The sequence below is a fragment of the Ovis aries genome, chromosome 10, assembly GCF_016772045.2.
Source record: "Ovis aries strain OAR_USU_Benz2616 breed Rambouillet chromosome 10, ARS-UI_Ramb_v3.0, whole genome shotgun sequence".
Taxonomy (NCBI): Eukaryota; Metazoa; Chordata; class Mammalia; order Artiodactyla; family Bovidae; genus Ovis; species Ovis aries.
Window position 1 is genome coordinate 74,483,923 of NC_056063.1, and position 18,700 is coordinate 74,502,622.

Sequence of the window (18,700 nt, forward strand, 5' to 3'; positions counted from 1 at the left end):
TTTAGCGGGTATCCTGGTTATCTATTGCTTAACAGCAAGTCATGCAAGTTTTAATGGCGATGTTATCATTGTTCAGTCGCTAAGTCATGTCCGACTCTGTGACCCTACAGACTGCAGCATGCCAGACTCCCCTGTTCTTCACTATCTCCTGGAGTTTGCTCAAATTTATGTCCGTTGAGTCAGTGATGCGATCTAACTATGTCATCCTCTGCGGCCCTCTTCTCCTCCTGCCTTCAATCTTTCCCAGCATCAGGGTCTTTTCCAATGAGTCAGCTCTTCACATCCGGTGGCCCAAGTATTGGAGCTTCAGATTCATTTTAATGGCATAAAGTAATTTCATCATGGATTTGGTGGATCAGGAATTTGGAAAGGGCACAGCAAGGGTGGCTCTCCTTTGCTTCCTGTGAAGAGCTGACTCATTGGAAAAGACTCTGACGCTGGGAGGGATAGGGGGCAGGAGGAGAAGGGGACGACCCAGGATGAGATGGCTGGATGGCATCACGGACTCGATGGACGTGAGTCTGAGTGAACTCCGGGAGATGGTGATGAACAGGGAGGCCTGGAGTGCTGTGATTCATGGGGTCGCGAAGAGTCGGACACGACTGAGCAACTGAACTGAACTGAACCCTTAGCTGGTAGGACCGAAAAGGCAGGGGGTGGCCAGCATGGCTGAGCATCGGGAGAGGGCTGGAGTAGGCCTTCTCTAAACACTTCTTTACTCCCTGGTTCCTGGTCTGAGACGGTCAGTTGGAGCGTCACTATGTAGCCTCTCACTTAGGTGCCCTCATGTAATCGACAGTTCCTATTCTCTTGTCCATAGGTCAGCATTGCCCTAAACAGAGAGGCTTCCCTGACCCAGCAACGTGCTGGTGGTGTGTTCTAAGGGCTGTCCTGTGCTTAGTCGCTCAGTCGTGTCTGACTCTTTGACTCGGGCTACTCCTATGGACTGTAGCCCACCAGGCTCCTCTGTCCAGGGGGATTGTCCAGACAAGAATACTGGAGTGGGTTGCCATGCCCTCCTCCAGGGGATCTTCCCAACCCAGGGATTGAAACCAAGCCTCCCGCATTGCAGCAAATTCTTTATCATCTGAGCCATGGGGGAGGGGGTGGGAACTGTGGAATAAGAAGTTTCATTTCACTGTGACATGTTATCACTTTAGTATAAAACATTTGCCCACATACTTGTATAAGCTTAGAAAGTTTCTAGAAGACTAAAAACTGATGGGAAAATGATTTGTGAGAAGTGAGACTGGGAATGCGGGCAAGGGTGTCTTATATTTTATGTTTTACTTAATACACTTTTGTACTGTTTAATTGTTTAACTTGCCATATACACACATTTATTGTAATAAAAAATAGCTAAAATTAATAAAAGTAAAAATTGAGAACAGGAGAACTACTTAATTCAGAGAGATTTCTAAATAACCCGATGGCATGAGTTATAAATGAGACTAGGTAATTATATCATTTTATAATTAAAAATCTGAAAATGAGGCATAAATGATACAAAATGACAAGGAAACACAATTATTTGGGGGTTGAGTTTCCAGGTGGAAGATTTTCCAGGCCAGATATCCCTGGTTTTTGGTTGTTGTTGTTCACTGGCCAAGTCCTGTTTGACTCTTTGCGATCTCATGGACTATAGCACGCCAGGCTTCCCTGTCCTTCACTATCTCCTGGAGTTTGCTCAAACTCACGTCCATTAAGTCACTGATGCCATCCAACCATCTCATCCTGTGTCGCCCTCTTCTCCTGCCCTCAGTCTTACCCAGCATCAGGATTTTAGGTAAAATAATATAAAAAGTGCTTTCAATGAGATTAATTACAAAACCCAGAATGTTTGTGAGAACGGAAAGGGATCTGGGCAATTGCTCCTCCAGTGAGAGTCCCCTTTCTTTTTTTTAAAGATTTTTTTTGATGTGGACTATTTTTAAAGTCTTTATTGAATTTGTTACAATATAGTTTCTGTTTTGGTTTTTTTGCCAGGAGGCATGTAGGATCTTGGCTCCCCCACCACGGATCAAACCAGGACCTCTGCATTGGAAAGTGAAGTCTTAGCCACTGGACTGCCCGCGAAGTCCCTGCCCTCACCCTCCTCTCTTTTCCTTCCTCTCCAAAGGCTACTACCCTCTGCCTGTAAACCCCCTCAGACTGTGTCCTTTAAAAGTCACCTTCCCTGATAGCTCAGTTGGTAAAAAAATCCGCCTGCAATGCAGGAGACCCTGGTTCAATTCCTGGGTTGGGAAGATCTGCTGGAGAAGGGATAGGCTACCCACTCTAGTATTCTGGCCGGGAGACTTCCACAGACTGTACGGTCAGTCCATGGGCTCACAAAGAGTCAGACACCACTGAGCTACTTTCACTTCACTCCCTTAAAGAACAAAAACAAAAAACAAGTAATCAGCATCAGATGTCATGTATTATGAGCATAGGCATGTTAAGAGCAAAACAATACAAACCTTACTCCAGACATAGAAAGAAGATGAAGCAAACATTCTAGAGTGACTAGGTAAAAGTCGGTTTTCTAATTTTCTGCGATTTCTACAGTTTTTTGGTTTTAGCTGTGAGGTATGGCAAGGCACCTTGCTTTCTGCTCAGTGAAGTGCCCTGAGTAGCAAAAAAAAAGAGCACCAGAAAGCTTGTTAGAAATGTGTCTCAAGCTTACTAAGCTGGAATCTACGTTTACCATGGTCTCCAGGTCTGTCGCATACCTGGCCATTCATTGGAATCACCTCCAGAACTTTAAAAATGCTGATGCCTGGGTTCTCACCCCAGAAATCCTGGTATATTTGGCTGGGATTAAGCTTGGACATTGAGGTTCTTCTCTTTAATCTCAGGTGATTCTGTGATTCCAAGACTCAGTACCCTAAACCAGTGGTTCTCAAAGTGTGGGCCCTGTGCCACCTGAGAACCTCTTACAAACACACATGCTTAAGCTCACTCCAGACTCTCTTTTCTGGAGTTTCTGATGCTTTTCTGGAGTTTCTGATGCAGGAGGTCTTTGACTTAGTGCTGCAGGCAATTTTGATGTTCACCGAGGTGGGAGAACCTGCTACGATAGGTCTGGGAAGTGGGGAGGCCCAAGAATTTATATTTCTTAAAGTTTCCAAGTGCTGCTCCTGTAGCAGGTCTGAGAACCACATGTGCAGAATCAGGGAACCCTCTTCAGAGCCATACCTCCAACCCATTGTTTCTTCTCTTTCACCACAAACTCCCCATCTGCCGGTCTTTTGGGTTTGAGGCCTGTATGACGCTTTTTAATTCCACCTTCACCAAATGCTGTCCCTTCAGTCGTGCCCAACTCTTTGTAACCCCATGGACTGTAGTCCGCCAGGCTCCTCTGTCCATGGGATTCTCCATGCAAGAATACTGGACTGGGTTGTGGTGCCCTCCTCCAGGAGATCTTCCCAACCCAGGCATCAAACCAACGTCTCTTATGTCTCCTGCATTGTCAGGCACGTTCTTTACCACTAGCGCCACCTGGGAAGCCCCCTTCACCAAATAGAAAGGGATTAAAAACAAAAAACAGGGACCTCCTTGGTGGTCCAGTGGCTAAGATCCCAAGCTCCCAATGCAGAGGGCTGGGGTTCGATCCTGGTCCGGGAACAAGATCCCACATGCTACAACTAAGACACAGCCAAATACATACAACATTTTAAAAATATATTAAAACACCCCCCCCCCCCCAGTTTGGTACCCCAGACTCAAAATGCTCACACTGGCTATGCATGGGTGCTGCCCTCCCTCAATGCTCCCTGTTCTCATGGGGACCCACTCTTCTACAGACAGGCCCCCCACCCCTTCCAGTTCACTTGTGGCCTCTCCTAAGAACCCTGCATGGAGGGTGGAAGTCCAAAGCTTCTCTGTGCTCTGCTTAGTCACTCAGTTGTGTCCGACTCTTTGCGACCCCATAGACTGTAGCCCACCAGGCTCCTCCATCCATGGGGATTCTCCAGGCAAGAATACTGGAGGGGGTTGATATGCCTTCCTCCAGGGGATCTTCCCCACCTGGGGATGGAACCCAGGTCTCCCACAGTGCGGGCAGATTCTTTACCATTTCACCAGGCAAGCCCAAGAATACTGGAGTGGGTAGCCGATCCCTTCTCCAGGGGATCTTCCTGACCCAGGAATCGAACCGGGCTCTCCTGCATTGTAGGCGGATTCTTTACCAGCTGAGTTACCAGGTAAGCCCGGAAAACTTCTCTAAGGCGCCAAATGGCCAGGGCGCTGGAGCCGGTGGCCGTCAGGGGTGGGTGCCCTCCGGATCTAGCCGAGGGTGGTTTTTCCTTTGGAACCTGCCTCCAGTCCTTTGCCCTCCATGTGTAGAGGGTCCATCTAAGAGGAGAAGAAAGGGCAAGACCCGGAGCTGAGGATGGGGGATGGAGGTGTAAAGCGATAGCTCTCAGCTGGAGGATGGGAACCACTGACTTTTCCCTCTTAGGTCCCTGCCTGCTGGGTCCTTGAACCTTGCTCCCGCCTGCATCGAGTTCCCGGAGCTCCGAGGCCCCACAAGAATCTGTAAATAGCTGACCTATTCCACTCCTTTCCCGTGCGCGGGCATCGCTCGGGTCCCCGGAGGGGGCGTGGAGGACGCCGGGCCGCGGTGGGGGAGGGGAGGTGACCACTGCCCCCTCCGGGATTAAGTCCCTCGTGGCCCAGGGTGGTGCCGGAAGCCCGCTCCAGTGGCCCGGGGAAGGGGAGGTGCCCGTGGGTCCCCGCACCGCGCCGCGGCCCGCGCGGAGACGGAAAGTCCTAGGAGGTGGGCACACGGGCGGGGCTCCCTCTTGAACGACCGCAAGCACGACTCGCAGAGTCCCGATCCTGGCCGATCCTCCGCCAGCGGCTGGCGGTGTCGCCCGGGCGCTCGTCTCCCGCGCCCTCATCTCGCTTTCGACCGCAGCGGCGGGACTGGCGCGTCCCTGCTGGCTCGGCGCTCTCCCCGGCGCCTCCTGCGTTCAGGCCGGGCGGCGGCCGAGCGTCAAGCCCGGCTCGGGCCGCAGGACCAAGTAAGGCGCGGATCGGAGGTGGGCTCGCCGGGCCGGGGAGGGCGCTCGCGGCGGGCAGCCCCTGGGCGCACCTGCCCCCGGGGCGGAGCGGAGCCGGGGCGGGGTGCGCCGGCTCGCAGGGCGCGGGCGCGGACGCTGGAGGGGGCTGTGGCTCTCCCGCTGTCCCCGCGGCTCGGGCGGCGCGGCGCTGGGGCTCCCCCGCCCCTTGCCGAGGGGCCGGCCCAAGCCCGGGGAGGGGCTCGCCTGCCTTCACTTCCCGCTCCCCGGCCTGGAGGCGGCGGGGCCGGCGCGGGCGCAGGGGGCTGCGGGCAGCGCTCGGCTGGCGCGCGGGGCGGGGACGCGGCCGCCGCCCGCTTTGCGCCGCTCCTCCCCGCGCTAGCGGCGCTCGGCCCGGCGTCGAGGCGGCCATGGCGACCCTGAGCCCGCTCCCCACCCACCCCGCCTGCTCCGCCCTCCCCTCCGCCCCGCGCCACTTTTGATGGCTCGGACCTCGGCCGGCCACCGCCAGCCCCGTGCGCGCGTCCGCGCCGCTGCCGCCGCCCGCGGGTATTAATAGCCGAGCGTCCTCGCCGCACGCGCAGCCGGAGCCGCCGCGCCCTCGGCCGCCCGGGGCTCGGAGCTGCGGAGCCCGGAGGCCGGGAGCGGGAGCCGGAGCCGCCCGCGCCGTGGAGGTAGGAGGCGCGCGGCGAACAATGACCGCGGCGGGCGGGCGGCAACTTGTGCGAGTCGGGCACCCGGAGCCGACCGATCCGGGCGCGGCTGGAAGGAGCTGCGTGGCCCGCGGGTCCTGCCCACGGGAGGTGTGGCGGGTGGCATCGGGCTTCCTCTTAACTAAGGCGGGAGAGTCGCCCTCCAGCCAGGCAACAATAGCCGGAGCTCCGGGGCCTCAGGGCCCCGCGCCGCCCCTTGCGCCCTCCTCTCACCTCGGCGGACTCGAGCCGCGGACTCCGCGCGCGTCCCTACTCTCCTCTCCCCGCCCCGCGGCGCCCTCCCCCCGCTTCCTCCCATCCCACCCGGCGCGCTGACAGCGCCCGACGCGGCTTCCGGACCTCCGGCCGCAATCCGGGCTCCCGAGGCCGCCCGCGGGCCGGGGGGTGGCCGCTGGCGCGGGTGCTCGCGGCTCGCCCACGCGCGGCGCGGGGACCCCGGGTGGGTGACAAAGAGGAACACGCCCTCTCGCCGAGTTGCATTTTTGTCCCTCGTTACCGCCAGCCTTTATGGAGACCAAAGTTTCCCCCCCCCCCACCGCTTTTTTAAAAGCAAAGGACACAGATTTTTGTGGTGAGCGTTTCCAAACAACTTCTGATTGTGGTTTTACGATTTAAGTTCCGGAAACTTTGGCTGTGTGATCCGGCCAGACCCTTTGAGAGTGTGTGCATGTGTGTGTGTTTTATTCGAGGGGGACACGCGTTCCCGGGCATCAGTCTGGATGTCGTGTCTGGCCGTGGGAGCCCAGCTCTGGAATCTGTGCAGGGTCTCCCAGAAAACAAGCGAGGTGCGACGCACGAACTGAGGACCCTGGTTATCAGATCCTCCGCTTGAGATACGGAGAGATTGCCTCGCATCTGGAACAGTTTAGCCGGCTCAGCCTGTCTCTGTGATCCTTCTGGAGTACCATGGTGGCCTCTGGCTGTTTCATTTTATGGTCCTGGTTAATGTCTTGCTTGTTAGTTTCCCAGGTTTGACTTGCTCAGCCCTGCCCTCCCCTGTATTACTGTTCCACCCTGAGCCATGGCTTTTGGGGACCCCCATCTCCCACCCCGCAGGCAGCGTCTTCAGCCGGAGCCAAACCCCAGCCTAAACCCTGTGGGTTAGGTTCACTGTGCTTTGCGCCTGGTGACTTGGCCAAGCCCATTTCAGAACATCTTCCAGCATTGTCTTGCTTTTCTTACTCAGTCTAAACCGGACAGAAAGCAGGAAGAAAGGCTTTTTTGGTCCTGAGAGCTTTGGGACATTTGCCTTAAAAACTGTCCTTACTGTTGTGATCAGGCAGGCCCTTCTGAAGTCTCCAGCTTTTGGCTGTCTTCCACATTCCACAGCCTTTTGGTTGGGGCTTTACCTTCAGCCTTTCCGTAGGGTTGGTCTTCTGACAATGCTCTACATGTGGGTTCAGCATCCACATGGCTCACTTTATATTCCTGCAGCATCCTTCTGCAGCAAGGCACCAATATTGGAGTTACTCCAAGCACAACTGAACGTTTGTGTTTTTAGAATGTCTGGCTAATAGATCTGCTTCTGGGTAAAATAAATAGACACATGATTGGCCAGTGGCTGGCTTCCTGGGCGAAGTGTTGGTGGAAATAGTAAGCTGCTAGCCTAGCGCTTCCCATAATCTCTTCTTTCTTCTTTGTGGATGAGAAACTTGAAGTATCTGGTGATGATGGAGCTGTTCTCCATGGGGTCACAGACTCCTGCGTGTCCTCTGTAAGTTGGGCTGTGCTTTTTCATTCCAGGAGGGCTTTCCCTTTGGGAATCCTGAAGCGAGGTTTATAGTGTCCCTTTTCACACAATTAGTCTTTTCCTGGAATTTTATACAGGGATTGAATTCCCTAGGTCATAATAGAATACTAAGGCTACTCTGTGGCCAAATTTACCAAAAGGAGACTTAAAATCTACCCTAGATAATTTTCTTCTGGTGTATTGCAATTATGTCATAATTATCTGAAGACTGTGAGGAACTTGGGTGAGCATTTTTGTTTTTCTTTTCATTTAAAAAACTGTTGGAGGAAATGGTTTCTAAGAAGATAAGAATTGAATATAGTATTAAAAGGGTTACTTTTTAAAAGTGGAATTCATCCTTTAGCATTCATTGAACTCTAATAGTCATAGAAGAGTTTAATTCATTTGGAGAATGGTATATATTTGTAAGGATATATAAATATATATGCATGTGATAGACATCAGAAATGAACACTTTTTTTCCATCCTTGAGGAGGTTAGAGAACACTAAAGAAGAGATGGAAGCCCAGTTTTTGCTTGCTGAACACTTTAGGAAAGATGGAATGTGGGTTTCCCAGAGGATGAGGAAAGTTGTGTGAATTTGTAGGTAGTTGGCTGATGCTTTGACAGCATGGTGAACCAGGCATTTCAAACAAACCTTTTGCAACTGACCTTGCATATTTCAGAGAGCTGCTTAGTGTTTTTGAGAAAGGCACTTTCCCCTTGTACTGAAGATGCTACAGATAAGAGAGGGTAAAGAATCCACCTGCAGTACTGGAGACCTGGGTTTCGATCCCTGGGTCGGGAAGATCCCCTGGAGGAGGGCATGGCAACCCACTCCAGTATTCTTGCCTGGAGAATCCCATGGACAGAGGAGCCTGGCGGGCTACAGTTGTGGGGTCGCAAAGAGTCAGACACGACTGAAGCGACTGAGCATGCACTTGTAATCCTAAAGTACAATCACTGGAGTCCTTTCTGTTGATACTTTGAGTGCCCAGTGTTCCAGGTGTTGCTTACCATTGTCTGGGAAGGGAAAGGGTGGGATTTTAAAGGTTCCCGCGGCTGCACCTCTCCTATTATTTGGTGCTTTTGATTGAAAGGAGGGCTCACCAAGCCTGACTGTTGAATGGGCAATGGTGGACCAACTTTTTTTTTCTCCTTGCTTTGTAATGGTTAGAGTTTCTGCTGTGGCCTCACTTCATCATACAGGCCCCTCACTCTATTTCCGCCAGGTTACTGGCTTAAGCACTTCCACATGTCGGGAAAGATCAGAGCCCAACGGTTTCCATTCAAATTACTCGAAATAACTGATTTCACCATTTCATGCAGAATGCCGCCTTTGTTTTTAATCAAGGAGCCTCCAGAAACTGTTTATTTTAAAAGTGGAGAAACTGTCTTTTAATAGGCTTCCCTCCTCCAGGTTTAATCCAGTATAAAAATATTTTGCCAAGTGGATACTTTGAGCAAAAGAGAACAATTGATACATATTAAATGCCCACGCTCTAAGCCTTTGATATTTGTGAAATAAACCAGGGACCATAGGTACAAGGGGCCTAAAAGTGAGCGCATGCTCATTGCTGCCCATGAACTCACGCAGTTTTCTTATTTAATATGGGATGGAAATTAGAGACAGACGGCAAGATTGGCAATTAAATTAATATGAGAATTCATCATTTACACTGAATTAATTTCATGTGTTAGATGGTCATATTTGTGCATACATTTTCAAACAAAAGGGACTTGGGCCAAATTAGATTATCTTTTTTCTATTATGTAAAATTCTTCATCCACAAGAGCAACTGCACTCTATGTGTAGACTTTGGGCTTTCCGTAATGGTATCGTATAAGAAGACATAAATCCAGTATTATGATGTCTTTCACTTTTGGTTCTCATCATATTAATTCAGGATCTGCCATATAGTGCATGACACACAACAAATCTTTGCTAAATATTTGCTGAGTGAATAAGTATAAACCTCATTTTCATGTCCTTTCAAGTTAGCCTTTAAAATGTTTAAGGGAAATCTGATATTAGCCCTGACAAGTTGTTGTTCTCTGGGAACTTGAAAATTTGATATTTGATTTCATTTCTGTTTTGATCTAATTTAACCATTGAAGCTAACCTTTAAAGTTAGGTATTGTAAAAATATACAGACTTATTTTTAAGAAATCCGACACAAAAAAGCATGAAGAAGAAAGTAAAACCTGCCTGAAAAATTTGCTTCTGGGATAACTTTTCCTTCTTCCTGAGAGATGTTTCTTTGAAAGTTCCACGAGAGAGCGTTTATTGGGCTGTGCGCTTGTGTCAAGTTGCTGCAGTCGTGTCCGACTCCGTGCAACCCTATGGACTGCAGCTCACCAGGCTCTTCTGTCCATGGGATGCTCCAGGCAAGAATGCTGGAGTGGGTGGCCATTTCTTCCTCCAGGGGAATCTTCCCAAGCTAGAGGGTAACCTCAATTTTTGTGGGCCTTGAAGTTTGTTCCAGAATGATGAATTAGCTGGGTGTGCAATTCTGGATTATTATTTCTGTGTTAATCCACTGTTTTCTGGTCCGTTTGTTGTTGCTGTTATGTCCGCTGTCAGGCTAATTGTTATTTGTAAATAGTCTCTTTTTCTCTCTGGCTGCTTTTAAGACCCTTTGGAGTTCTGCAATTTCACAAAGCCTAGGTGTAATTTCCCCTTTCCTTTTACTCCTCTCTCTCCTCCTCCCTCTTCTTCTTCTCCCTCCTCCTTCCCCCTCCCTCCATCCTCTTATCAGTGTGCCCCTTTCTGCTGCCCTGCGTATTTCAGTGTCTGCTCTGTGTTGGTCTGGTCACCCTTGGCCACTCTGGTTGTTTCCAGTCTGGGCTGTTATGAATAAGGCTGCTGTGAACATTTGTGAACAAGTCTTTGTGCGGAGATCTGTTTTCCTTTTTATTGCTGGGTCTTATAATAAGTGTATGTTTATAAGAAACTGCCATCTGCTTTCCAAAGTGTTTGTACCATTTTACATTCCCACCAATGATATACGAGTGTTCCACTTACTGTAATCCTCATGAGCACTTGAAATTACCCATCTTTTTCATTTTGGCCATTCTGGTGGATGTGTTAGTGGTATCTCCTTGTGGTTTAATTTTATATTTCCCTGAAGGAGAATAATAGGTTTTCCTGTGCCTTTTGGCCATTTGTCTATCTTCCTTCGTGACGTGGCCATTCACACTTGGTTCTTTTCCATTGATTTTTGTCCGATTATTTCATATAGCTTTTGAGTGTAACTGACATGTAAGAAACCGCACATACTTAACGTCATCTTAGTTTACAGTTATGAGACTTCTGTATATATTCTGCATACAAGTACATTGTTAGATAAATATATTACGAACGTATTCACCAGGCTATTTTTTAACCGTCTCGTTTTTTAATGGTATCTTTTGAAGAGCAAAATTTATGAGGAAAACATTGTACACGGTCTACTTATTGAGCTTATTAAAGGTCAGAGAATTTTTTTCAACTTTGGAAAAATAGCACAATTTTGTGTGTAAGACATACACTAATATCACTCTGTTCAGGAGGTCAGACCCCATTTACTTCATGCAGTTCTGATCTTTCCTGACTGAAACTGAGTTGAAAAGACAAGAAAATGGAGGAAAAAAAAAAAAAACAAAACAAAACCCAACCAAATTCCTGCTTGTTTTGAAAAATCTGAGGAAACAAGGGGTTTAAGATTGTGATCAAATAAATAGATTTCCAAAATTCAAAATTGAGTTGTTTGTTCTTTTAGCACACAGAAGGATTGTGGAAAAGAAGTATTTTCAAAATCAACACCAAAAAATGGAGCCCTAGGAAAAAGCAAGATGTAACATTCTAAAAAGAGGTCAGGATGGCATATGTGGGTTCTTGTAAAAGCAGTTTAGTGTTCCTATATTGGTGTGAATTTTATCGTGTTATTTATGTATTCCCCTCATTTTCTGAACTGGATAACAAGCGTTGTCAGATCAGAAAGCATGTTTTCCTGATTTTTGTTTCTCCTGCTCATAGAAGGGAAATAAATATTGCTTGACTTGAATTAAAATTTGTGTCAGGACTGAAACAGAAGCAGACTCACAGAAACGGAGAACAGACTTGCGGTTGCCAAGGGGGAGGAGGGTGGGGAAGGATGGACTGGGGGCTTGGGGTTAGCAGATGCAAACTACTGTACACAGAATTGGATAAACAAGGTGCTACTGTAGAGCACCGTGACCTCTGTTCAAAATCCCGTGCTCAACCATAATGGAAAAGAGAAGTACATACATAAATAAATTAAAATTTTTCTGTGTTGAAAACTCCATGGCATTTTAGGATACGGAAGTTAGAGATTGGTATTAAAGGTAAGAAGAGTTGGGAATATAGATATTAAGATGAGACAGATCGGCCCTTCTGTATGTTGTCCATCTTTGTGATGTTGGGCAGATTATTGGTGCTCTTTCCCTAAAACCTCAAGGGGCCTTCAAGAGTGCATTTATCGTCAAGTGATAGAATCTTTGACTTATGGCTGTGAAAGTCACCAATTAGTTGCCTCAAATAAGAGGAAAGGAAGGGGTCCCTGGTTCAGTGTCTCAGCTCACAGCATCACCCAGGACACAAGTTCTTTGTCTCCTTCTACCCTGCCATGCCCAGCTTGCTGCTTTCTGTACTTAGGCTTGTTGCCCAGAGGTTAATGGCACTGCTGCAGCCTGGTTAGCTGTTACCGCTAAGGGCTGCTGCAGTTCCATCCCGCTCAGTGTCATACATTTCTTGTCGTCAGGAAATAATGGCACGGCCTTCTTCACACTCCTTTTGTCCTTAATCAAAGGGCTTCTCAGAAGCTGCCAACATGTGGTGGTCTTTGAAGAAGGATCTGGGGAGTGTTTCTGTACTCTCACAGAGATACCCGATAGCCGGACTGAATGTGATGTCTGGAATCACAGCAGCCATGTTGTGATCAGCCTTGGGATGAGGCCAAGAGGATGATGGGCTGAAAGATGGAAGCAGAGTTCTTGTGGGCATCACTTAGTCACCAATCTTCCTGCACCTGGAGCTTAGTATACTAAATAATAGCAAGTTTTGTATACCAAATAATGCCAACCTGGACTTAGTGTATTAAACAATAAATTTACCCATATTCTAATTCTGTTCTTGTCGTCCAAAGCATTGTGACTGATACATTCATTGGAAGACTGTGCCTTTCTTTTTTAAAAAATATCTTGTCTTTTTTGGTCTGCTTTTAAAAAAATGAAGTGTAGTTGATTTACAATATTATGTTAGCTTCTGGTATACAAAATAGTGATTTGATATTTTTGTAGATTGTGCATCATGCTAGGGTAATTAGAATATTATTGACTGTATTCCCAGTGCTATTCATTATATCCCTGTGACTTCATTTTATAACAGAACATTTGTACATCTTAATGCTCTTCACCTGGTTTGCGCATCGCCTCACCCCTCCTCCCTTTTGACAGTTTTTCCTCTGTACCTGTGAGTCTGTTCCTGTTTCGTTATATTTATTCATTTGTTTTTTAGATTCCACATATAAGTGAAAATATGCAGTATTTATCCTTCTCTGTCTGACTTATTTCACTTAGCATTGATCCCTGTAGGTCCATCCATATTGTCACAAATGGCAAACTTTCTTGATGGCTGAGTGATAGCCCATTGTGTACTATCCCTGTGTTTTCTCTATCTGCCCTTCTGTCAGTGGCCATTTAGGTTGTCTCCATGTCTTGGCTATTGTGAATGAAGCTTTAGTGAACACAGGGGTGTGTGTTTCTTTTTGAGTTAGTGTTTTCATTTACTTTAAGTAAATACCCAGGAGTGGAAATGCTAGATTGTATGATAGTTCTATTTTAATTCTTTGAGGAGCCTCTGTACTCTTTTCCATAGTGTCTGCACCAATTTATCAATATATTCCCACCTCCAGTGCTGGAGGGTTCCTTTTCTCTACATCCTCACCAATACTTGTTATTTCTTGTTTTTTTGATGAGAGCTTTTCTGACAGGTTGGAAGACTTGATCTTTCATCTGCCATTTGACATTATCTATGAGAAAAAGAGTTTCTTACTGTTAATTATGTGGAAAGTGGCTTAGTGATCATACCAAGTTGCTGTGAAAGATGACGATTTTTAAGGACTGTAGGTATTTGATAACATGTGCGAATCTTATCACTATATCTGCATAAATTTCACCTTTTCCTCTCATGATGGCCTTGCAAGACATCTGCTTAGGATTGACCATTTGGAGTTTGGATTAGATTTATGAGGCCATTATTAATCAGAGATTAATGTCTTCCTTTATAATCTTGCCAAATCTTTTGATTCTCTGGCATGAAATCTTATTGGGGGCCAATGTTAGTAGCAGGAGCTGCCTGGCAACGTTAGGATTTGGGTAAACTGGAGATTTTCTACATTCAAAAATTAGACACAGGTATTTATGACCCTGTAAAGAAAGGTTGAATGATTTTCTGATAACCTTAATCCAGGCAAATGAATTGAATGGAAAATATCCAAGTGAAGAACTTGCAGAATATAGAATTAGAAGATTCCAGTCTATTTTCATTTGATTGATATGACTTTTAAAAAAGAAATCTGGTCATTCTCCCACCCCTTACTATCAGGTTGGTCAGGTGACCAGGGTAGTTTGCATATTCACTGCCATTTTATTTTTACTTCATTTTGTGCAAGGATTTGTCAACTTAACAGGTATTTGATTGACCAGCTGTGTTGAATTACTAGTTACTATTGGTGCCACAAAATTAGGCCCCAGTTCTCTGCTGTCATAGTGTAGTATCCAGACCAGATTGGAGAAGTTATCTAGATAACTACAATATGACAAGAGCTTTGCAAAAGGTGCCGTAATGGTGGAAGTGTTCAGATATTAAGTCATTGGGTTCTGGTTGGAAGTTGCGTTTAAGTTGTGCTTTCAGTGAAGAAGTGTGTTTTTGTTTGTTAACTTGTTTGCTCATTTTAGTATTCCCTTTGTGCTCTGCTTTTTGTAACAGGATTAGAAAAGTATTCATGTATAAAACAGAAAGTAAAAATTCCTTGCAATCCTGCTGGTCAGAATTTATGAAAATTAAAATTTGATTTATTTCCATTTGACTTTTGGCATATTCAATATGTTCCCAGTATTTTTCTCTCTACATACAGACATACCTTTTTTAAAAATTGTGAGAACAATGTGTGTATAATTAGAAGCCACTTTCCCGCCTTAACTGCTGAGTGTTTTCCATATTGAGTTTTCTTTGAAATGAAAATTTTAATGACTTTATAATGTTTTCCTGTATAATTCTACATAATATACCTAACATTGCTCTTTATTGGTCTGTTTTTTTTTTTTTCCCCGCTTGCAATATTTGAGTGCTGTGACTATCTGTAGTGGAAAGAGGGTTCTTTTGTTGCAAGGGGCAGACACCCACCTTGAGTCATAAGGTGAATTGTCTCAGGAATTGAGACCTGGCTGCGAAGACTCCATTGACCTGTGGGATTGGCTTCATGTTCCTGGTTCTCTCCACTGGCGCTTTGGGACAGTTTGCTGGTGCTGGTGGGGCTGCCCTGCGCATCGCAGGAACTGTAGCATCCACTGTTGTTTAATCACTGAGTCGTGTCTGACTCTGCGACCCCATGGACTGTAGCCCTCCAGGCCCCTCTGTCCATAGGATTTCCCAGGCAGGGTTACCAGAGTGGGTTACCATTTCCTTCTCCAGGGGATCTTCCTGACCCAGGGATCGAACCCGTGTCTCCTACCTTGGCAGGTGGATTTTTTACCACTGAGCCACCGAGGAAGCCCATAGCATCCACGGCCCCACCTTAAAAGTCAGGCAGCGACCCCCCGCCCACCCCCATCCCCCCCAATCATGCTGGTGATTCATCACACCTTTTCGCTTGTTCCATTCCCGGGGATGAAACGTTCATGCCAGTCATGCTGGGATTGAGACACACCAAGTTGAAGTTTGAACCCCCTTCTTCCCCCCCCAGGAAAGGACTCCTGTTTTGGCCAGATGAGGGACCCCTCTTGTGACGGAGGGGTGTACAAGGATGGGGTGGGGATGAGGAACAGCAGCCTTTCCAAGTGGGTAGGATTGACACACAAAAATAAGGGGAAATAACTTCCTGGGGGAGAGCCCAGCGGGGAAGGAGGGACAGGGACAGGAAGGAGGGGCACCGTCCATACCTCCTGGGGCTGTGCTGAAGCTGGAGGATTCCCATCAGGACAAGATTGATGTCTGAGCACCGAGAGCTGCAGTTCTAACCTAATGGTCCCTTGTGAGCGGCGTCACAGTGGTTAGATATCAGCCCCAAACAACCTTCCTCTCGCTTATATTCAGACACACCATCCAGAATGGGAGGAGAGAGGTGGAACTCGATCGAGCTTGCTCAGGGTGAATCTGTAGCAAAGCTGGCCCCTGCAGAAGCCCACCAGGTAGGCTGGAATGGGAGTTGTGCCTCTACGCTCTTTTATCACTTGTGATGACTCTCGAGATGCCCCCTGCCTTCTTGAATTCTGGCCACACTGGGTCTTCCTTGTGGCATGCAGGCCATCTCTGCTTGCAGCCTTTGGACTTCTCTTGTTCCTGGTTTATTTCCCCATGGTACGTAGGATCTTAGCTCCCCAATCCAGGGATCGAACCTGCATCCCCTGCATTGGGAAGGTGAATTCTTAACTGCTGGACCATCAGGGAAGTTCCATGTGCTCCCTTTCTCTGTTGTTGGTCAGAGGCACTTAGTAAGCAAGGGTGTTAGCTCCTGGCAGCCCTAACCAGTCCCCAGCAGACAGGACTGTTTCGGGACAACCATATGCTGAGAGAGAAGATACCCATATGTGACCCAGCCAAGCCATGCCCGTTTTGCTAATTCCCTATCAAAGCAGTGTCTCTGTCTCAGTTCCATTGGCTTACCATTGGAGATTATCCACAGAGGCTTTGGCGAGCCCCCAGGGGAGTGCCGAAGGCGGCTGCTGCCAATGGCGTCCTGACTGGTTTCATCCGTAGAGTAGCTCGCATCATTAGTTACTCCCTGATGTGTGGATTTTGCCTTTTCCCTCAGAGTTCATTTCTGGAGGTCAGGAGCTGTGTCTCAAAACTTCTGTTCTACTTTCTGGGTACTTAAAACGGAGTCTTTCTTTGATGGATTAATGAGGATCTTATCATAGGATCTCAGGCAGCTGGAAAAATCACAACTCATTAGAGTCTCAATAACTCTTCACAAGTTAGAATAAATCCGATCTCATTTCTTGCAAAGGTCTGTCAAGCACCTTTTACCCGGAGGGCACTCTTCCTGAGATTGACAACAGTGAACAAAACGGGCTGAAAAATCCTCGTCTTCAAGGGGACAGTGTGTATATATAGGTCCAAATTGAGACATTTTTGACACTGAAAGGCGCTAACTGCCTGGGGTGTCAGAACAAAAGGCGTCTAGGTGGATGGTCACCCTTGTGCTCAGAGAGTGGCCCAAAGTGTGTGCATGCGTGTTTTGTCGCTCAGTTGTGTCTGACTCTTTGCAACTGGGTGGACTGTAGCCCGCCAGGCTCCTCTGTCCATGGAATTCTCCAGGCAAGAATACTAGAGTGGGCTGCCATGCCCTCCTCCAGAGGCTCTTCCTGACTTGATTGAACCTGGGTCTGTTGATTCTCCTGTATTGGCTGGCGGGTTCTTCACCACTGAGCCATATGGGAAGCCTGGCCCAAAGTGGGGTTTTGGGGGGTGGGGGCTGGTTTTCCCCTGAGGCTGTCATATGCCCTCAGGATAGTCTGGGTCCTGTGACTTCAGGGATGTACCCCATCATTCACCCACTGGACACATTTATTGAGAGTCCGTGAGGCTGTGTTTGTGTCCTCTTGAAAGATGGTTTGCTCTCAGGCAAGGCTGTTTGCAGGGACATACAAGTGGGAGGTTGGTCCTCTGGAGGAAAATAATGAATGGAATTGTTTGAGAGATGGTGGACTCCTGAGATACTGATCAGCAGATTCCAAGTAACTTGCTGGTAGAAGTCCTTTTGACCAGCATTTTTTTTTTTTTAAGCTTTGAAAATCAACAGGGCTCTAGGCCCTGAAGGTGATTTAACAAGACACAGTTAAGGGGAAAAAGGAGTTGAGATTGCTTTGGAAGGAAATCACACGTGCATTAAATTAAAATATATATATATTTATTTACAGTAAAAGTGCCCTCTCTGCCCCCTGTAGTGTTCTATGAGTTTTACCATGTGTGTGGATTTGTGTGACCAACACCACAGTCAGGATGTGGAATTTAAAAAAAAATACGTTTATTTATTTTTGGCTGTGTGTGGTCTTTGTTGTTGCGTGGGCTGCTCTCTAGTTGCATGAGTGTGCGGGCTTCTCACTGCAGCGGCTTGTCGTCAGTCACAAGCTCTAGGGCGCGTGGGTTTCACGTGCAGCGCGTGGACTCTGTAGCTCCCGGGCTCTAGAGCACAGGCTCAGTAGTCGGGGCATATGCGTGGTTGCTCTGTGGCACGTGGGATCTTGCCGGGCCAGGGGTCGAACCTGTGTCTCCTGCACTGGCAGGCGGATTCTTTAACCACCAGGGAAGCCCCAGGATATGGACCATTTTGAGCAGCTCAAAACATTCCCCTGTGTTGTTCCTTTCCTTTGGTTCACCTTCCCCTGTCCCCTCCCGCCACCCCTGTTACCGGCTCCTCTTTGCTGTGGCACTATCTGTTCTTCTTCAGAACGTCTTATAAGTGGAATCACAGTGCGTGAACCTTTTTGGAGACTGGTTTCTTTCACTCACTCACACAACGTCTCTGAGATTCTTCTGAGTTGTTTTTAACATCACTCTTCCCCTTTGGTTGCCGAGTACTGTTCCGTTGTATGGATGTACCACGGTCTGCATAGCCATCGCTTGTTGAAGGATGTTGGGGTTGTTTCCAGTTTGGGGCAATTGTAAATAGAATGGCTACTTGTGCAGCTGCTAGAAGCTTTCACGTGCAGGTCTTAATATGGGTGTGATTTCTCACTGGGAGGTGCCCAGAAGTGGTGTCCTGAGCACGTGATGTTGTCTGTGATTTTCTTTGTAGCTGTTTGAACAGGTGTGTAGTGGTGTGTCAGCATGGCTCTTTATTTTTTGTTTAACAAAACATGCTGAGAAAACATCAGTATAGGAGGGGCTTATTCAAAGATAATGACTCCTATATCTGACGCAGGATACAGCATGCTTGGGGCTGGTGCATGGGGATGACCCACAGAGATGTTATGGGGAGGGAGGTGGGAGGGGGGTTCATGTTTGGGAACGCATGTAAGAATTAAAGATT

At 47.6% G+C, this 18,700-nt stretch overlaps 1 protein-coding gene across 5 annotated transcripts in view; it reads left to right on the forward strand.

Annotated features, from left to right (window-relative positions):
- The first annotated feature begins 4,668 nt into the window (after positions 1 to 4,668).
- FARP1 (FERM, ARH/RhoGEF and pleckstrin domain protein 1) overlaps positions 4,669 to 18,700 on the forward strand; it is a 307,147-nt gene continuing 293,115 nt past the window's right edge. For 4 of the 5 annotated variants that reach the window (XM_042255016.1, XM_042255018.1, XM_015098244.3 and 1 more), the window contains exon 1: positions 5,258 to 5,677. The gene's annotated coding sequence lies outside the window, so the exon portion shown is untranslated. Of the gene's footprint in view, positions 5,007 to 5,257; positions 5,678 to 18,700 lie in introns of those variants that run through there. The other variant, XM_042255017.2, reaches the window with a different exon arrangement.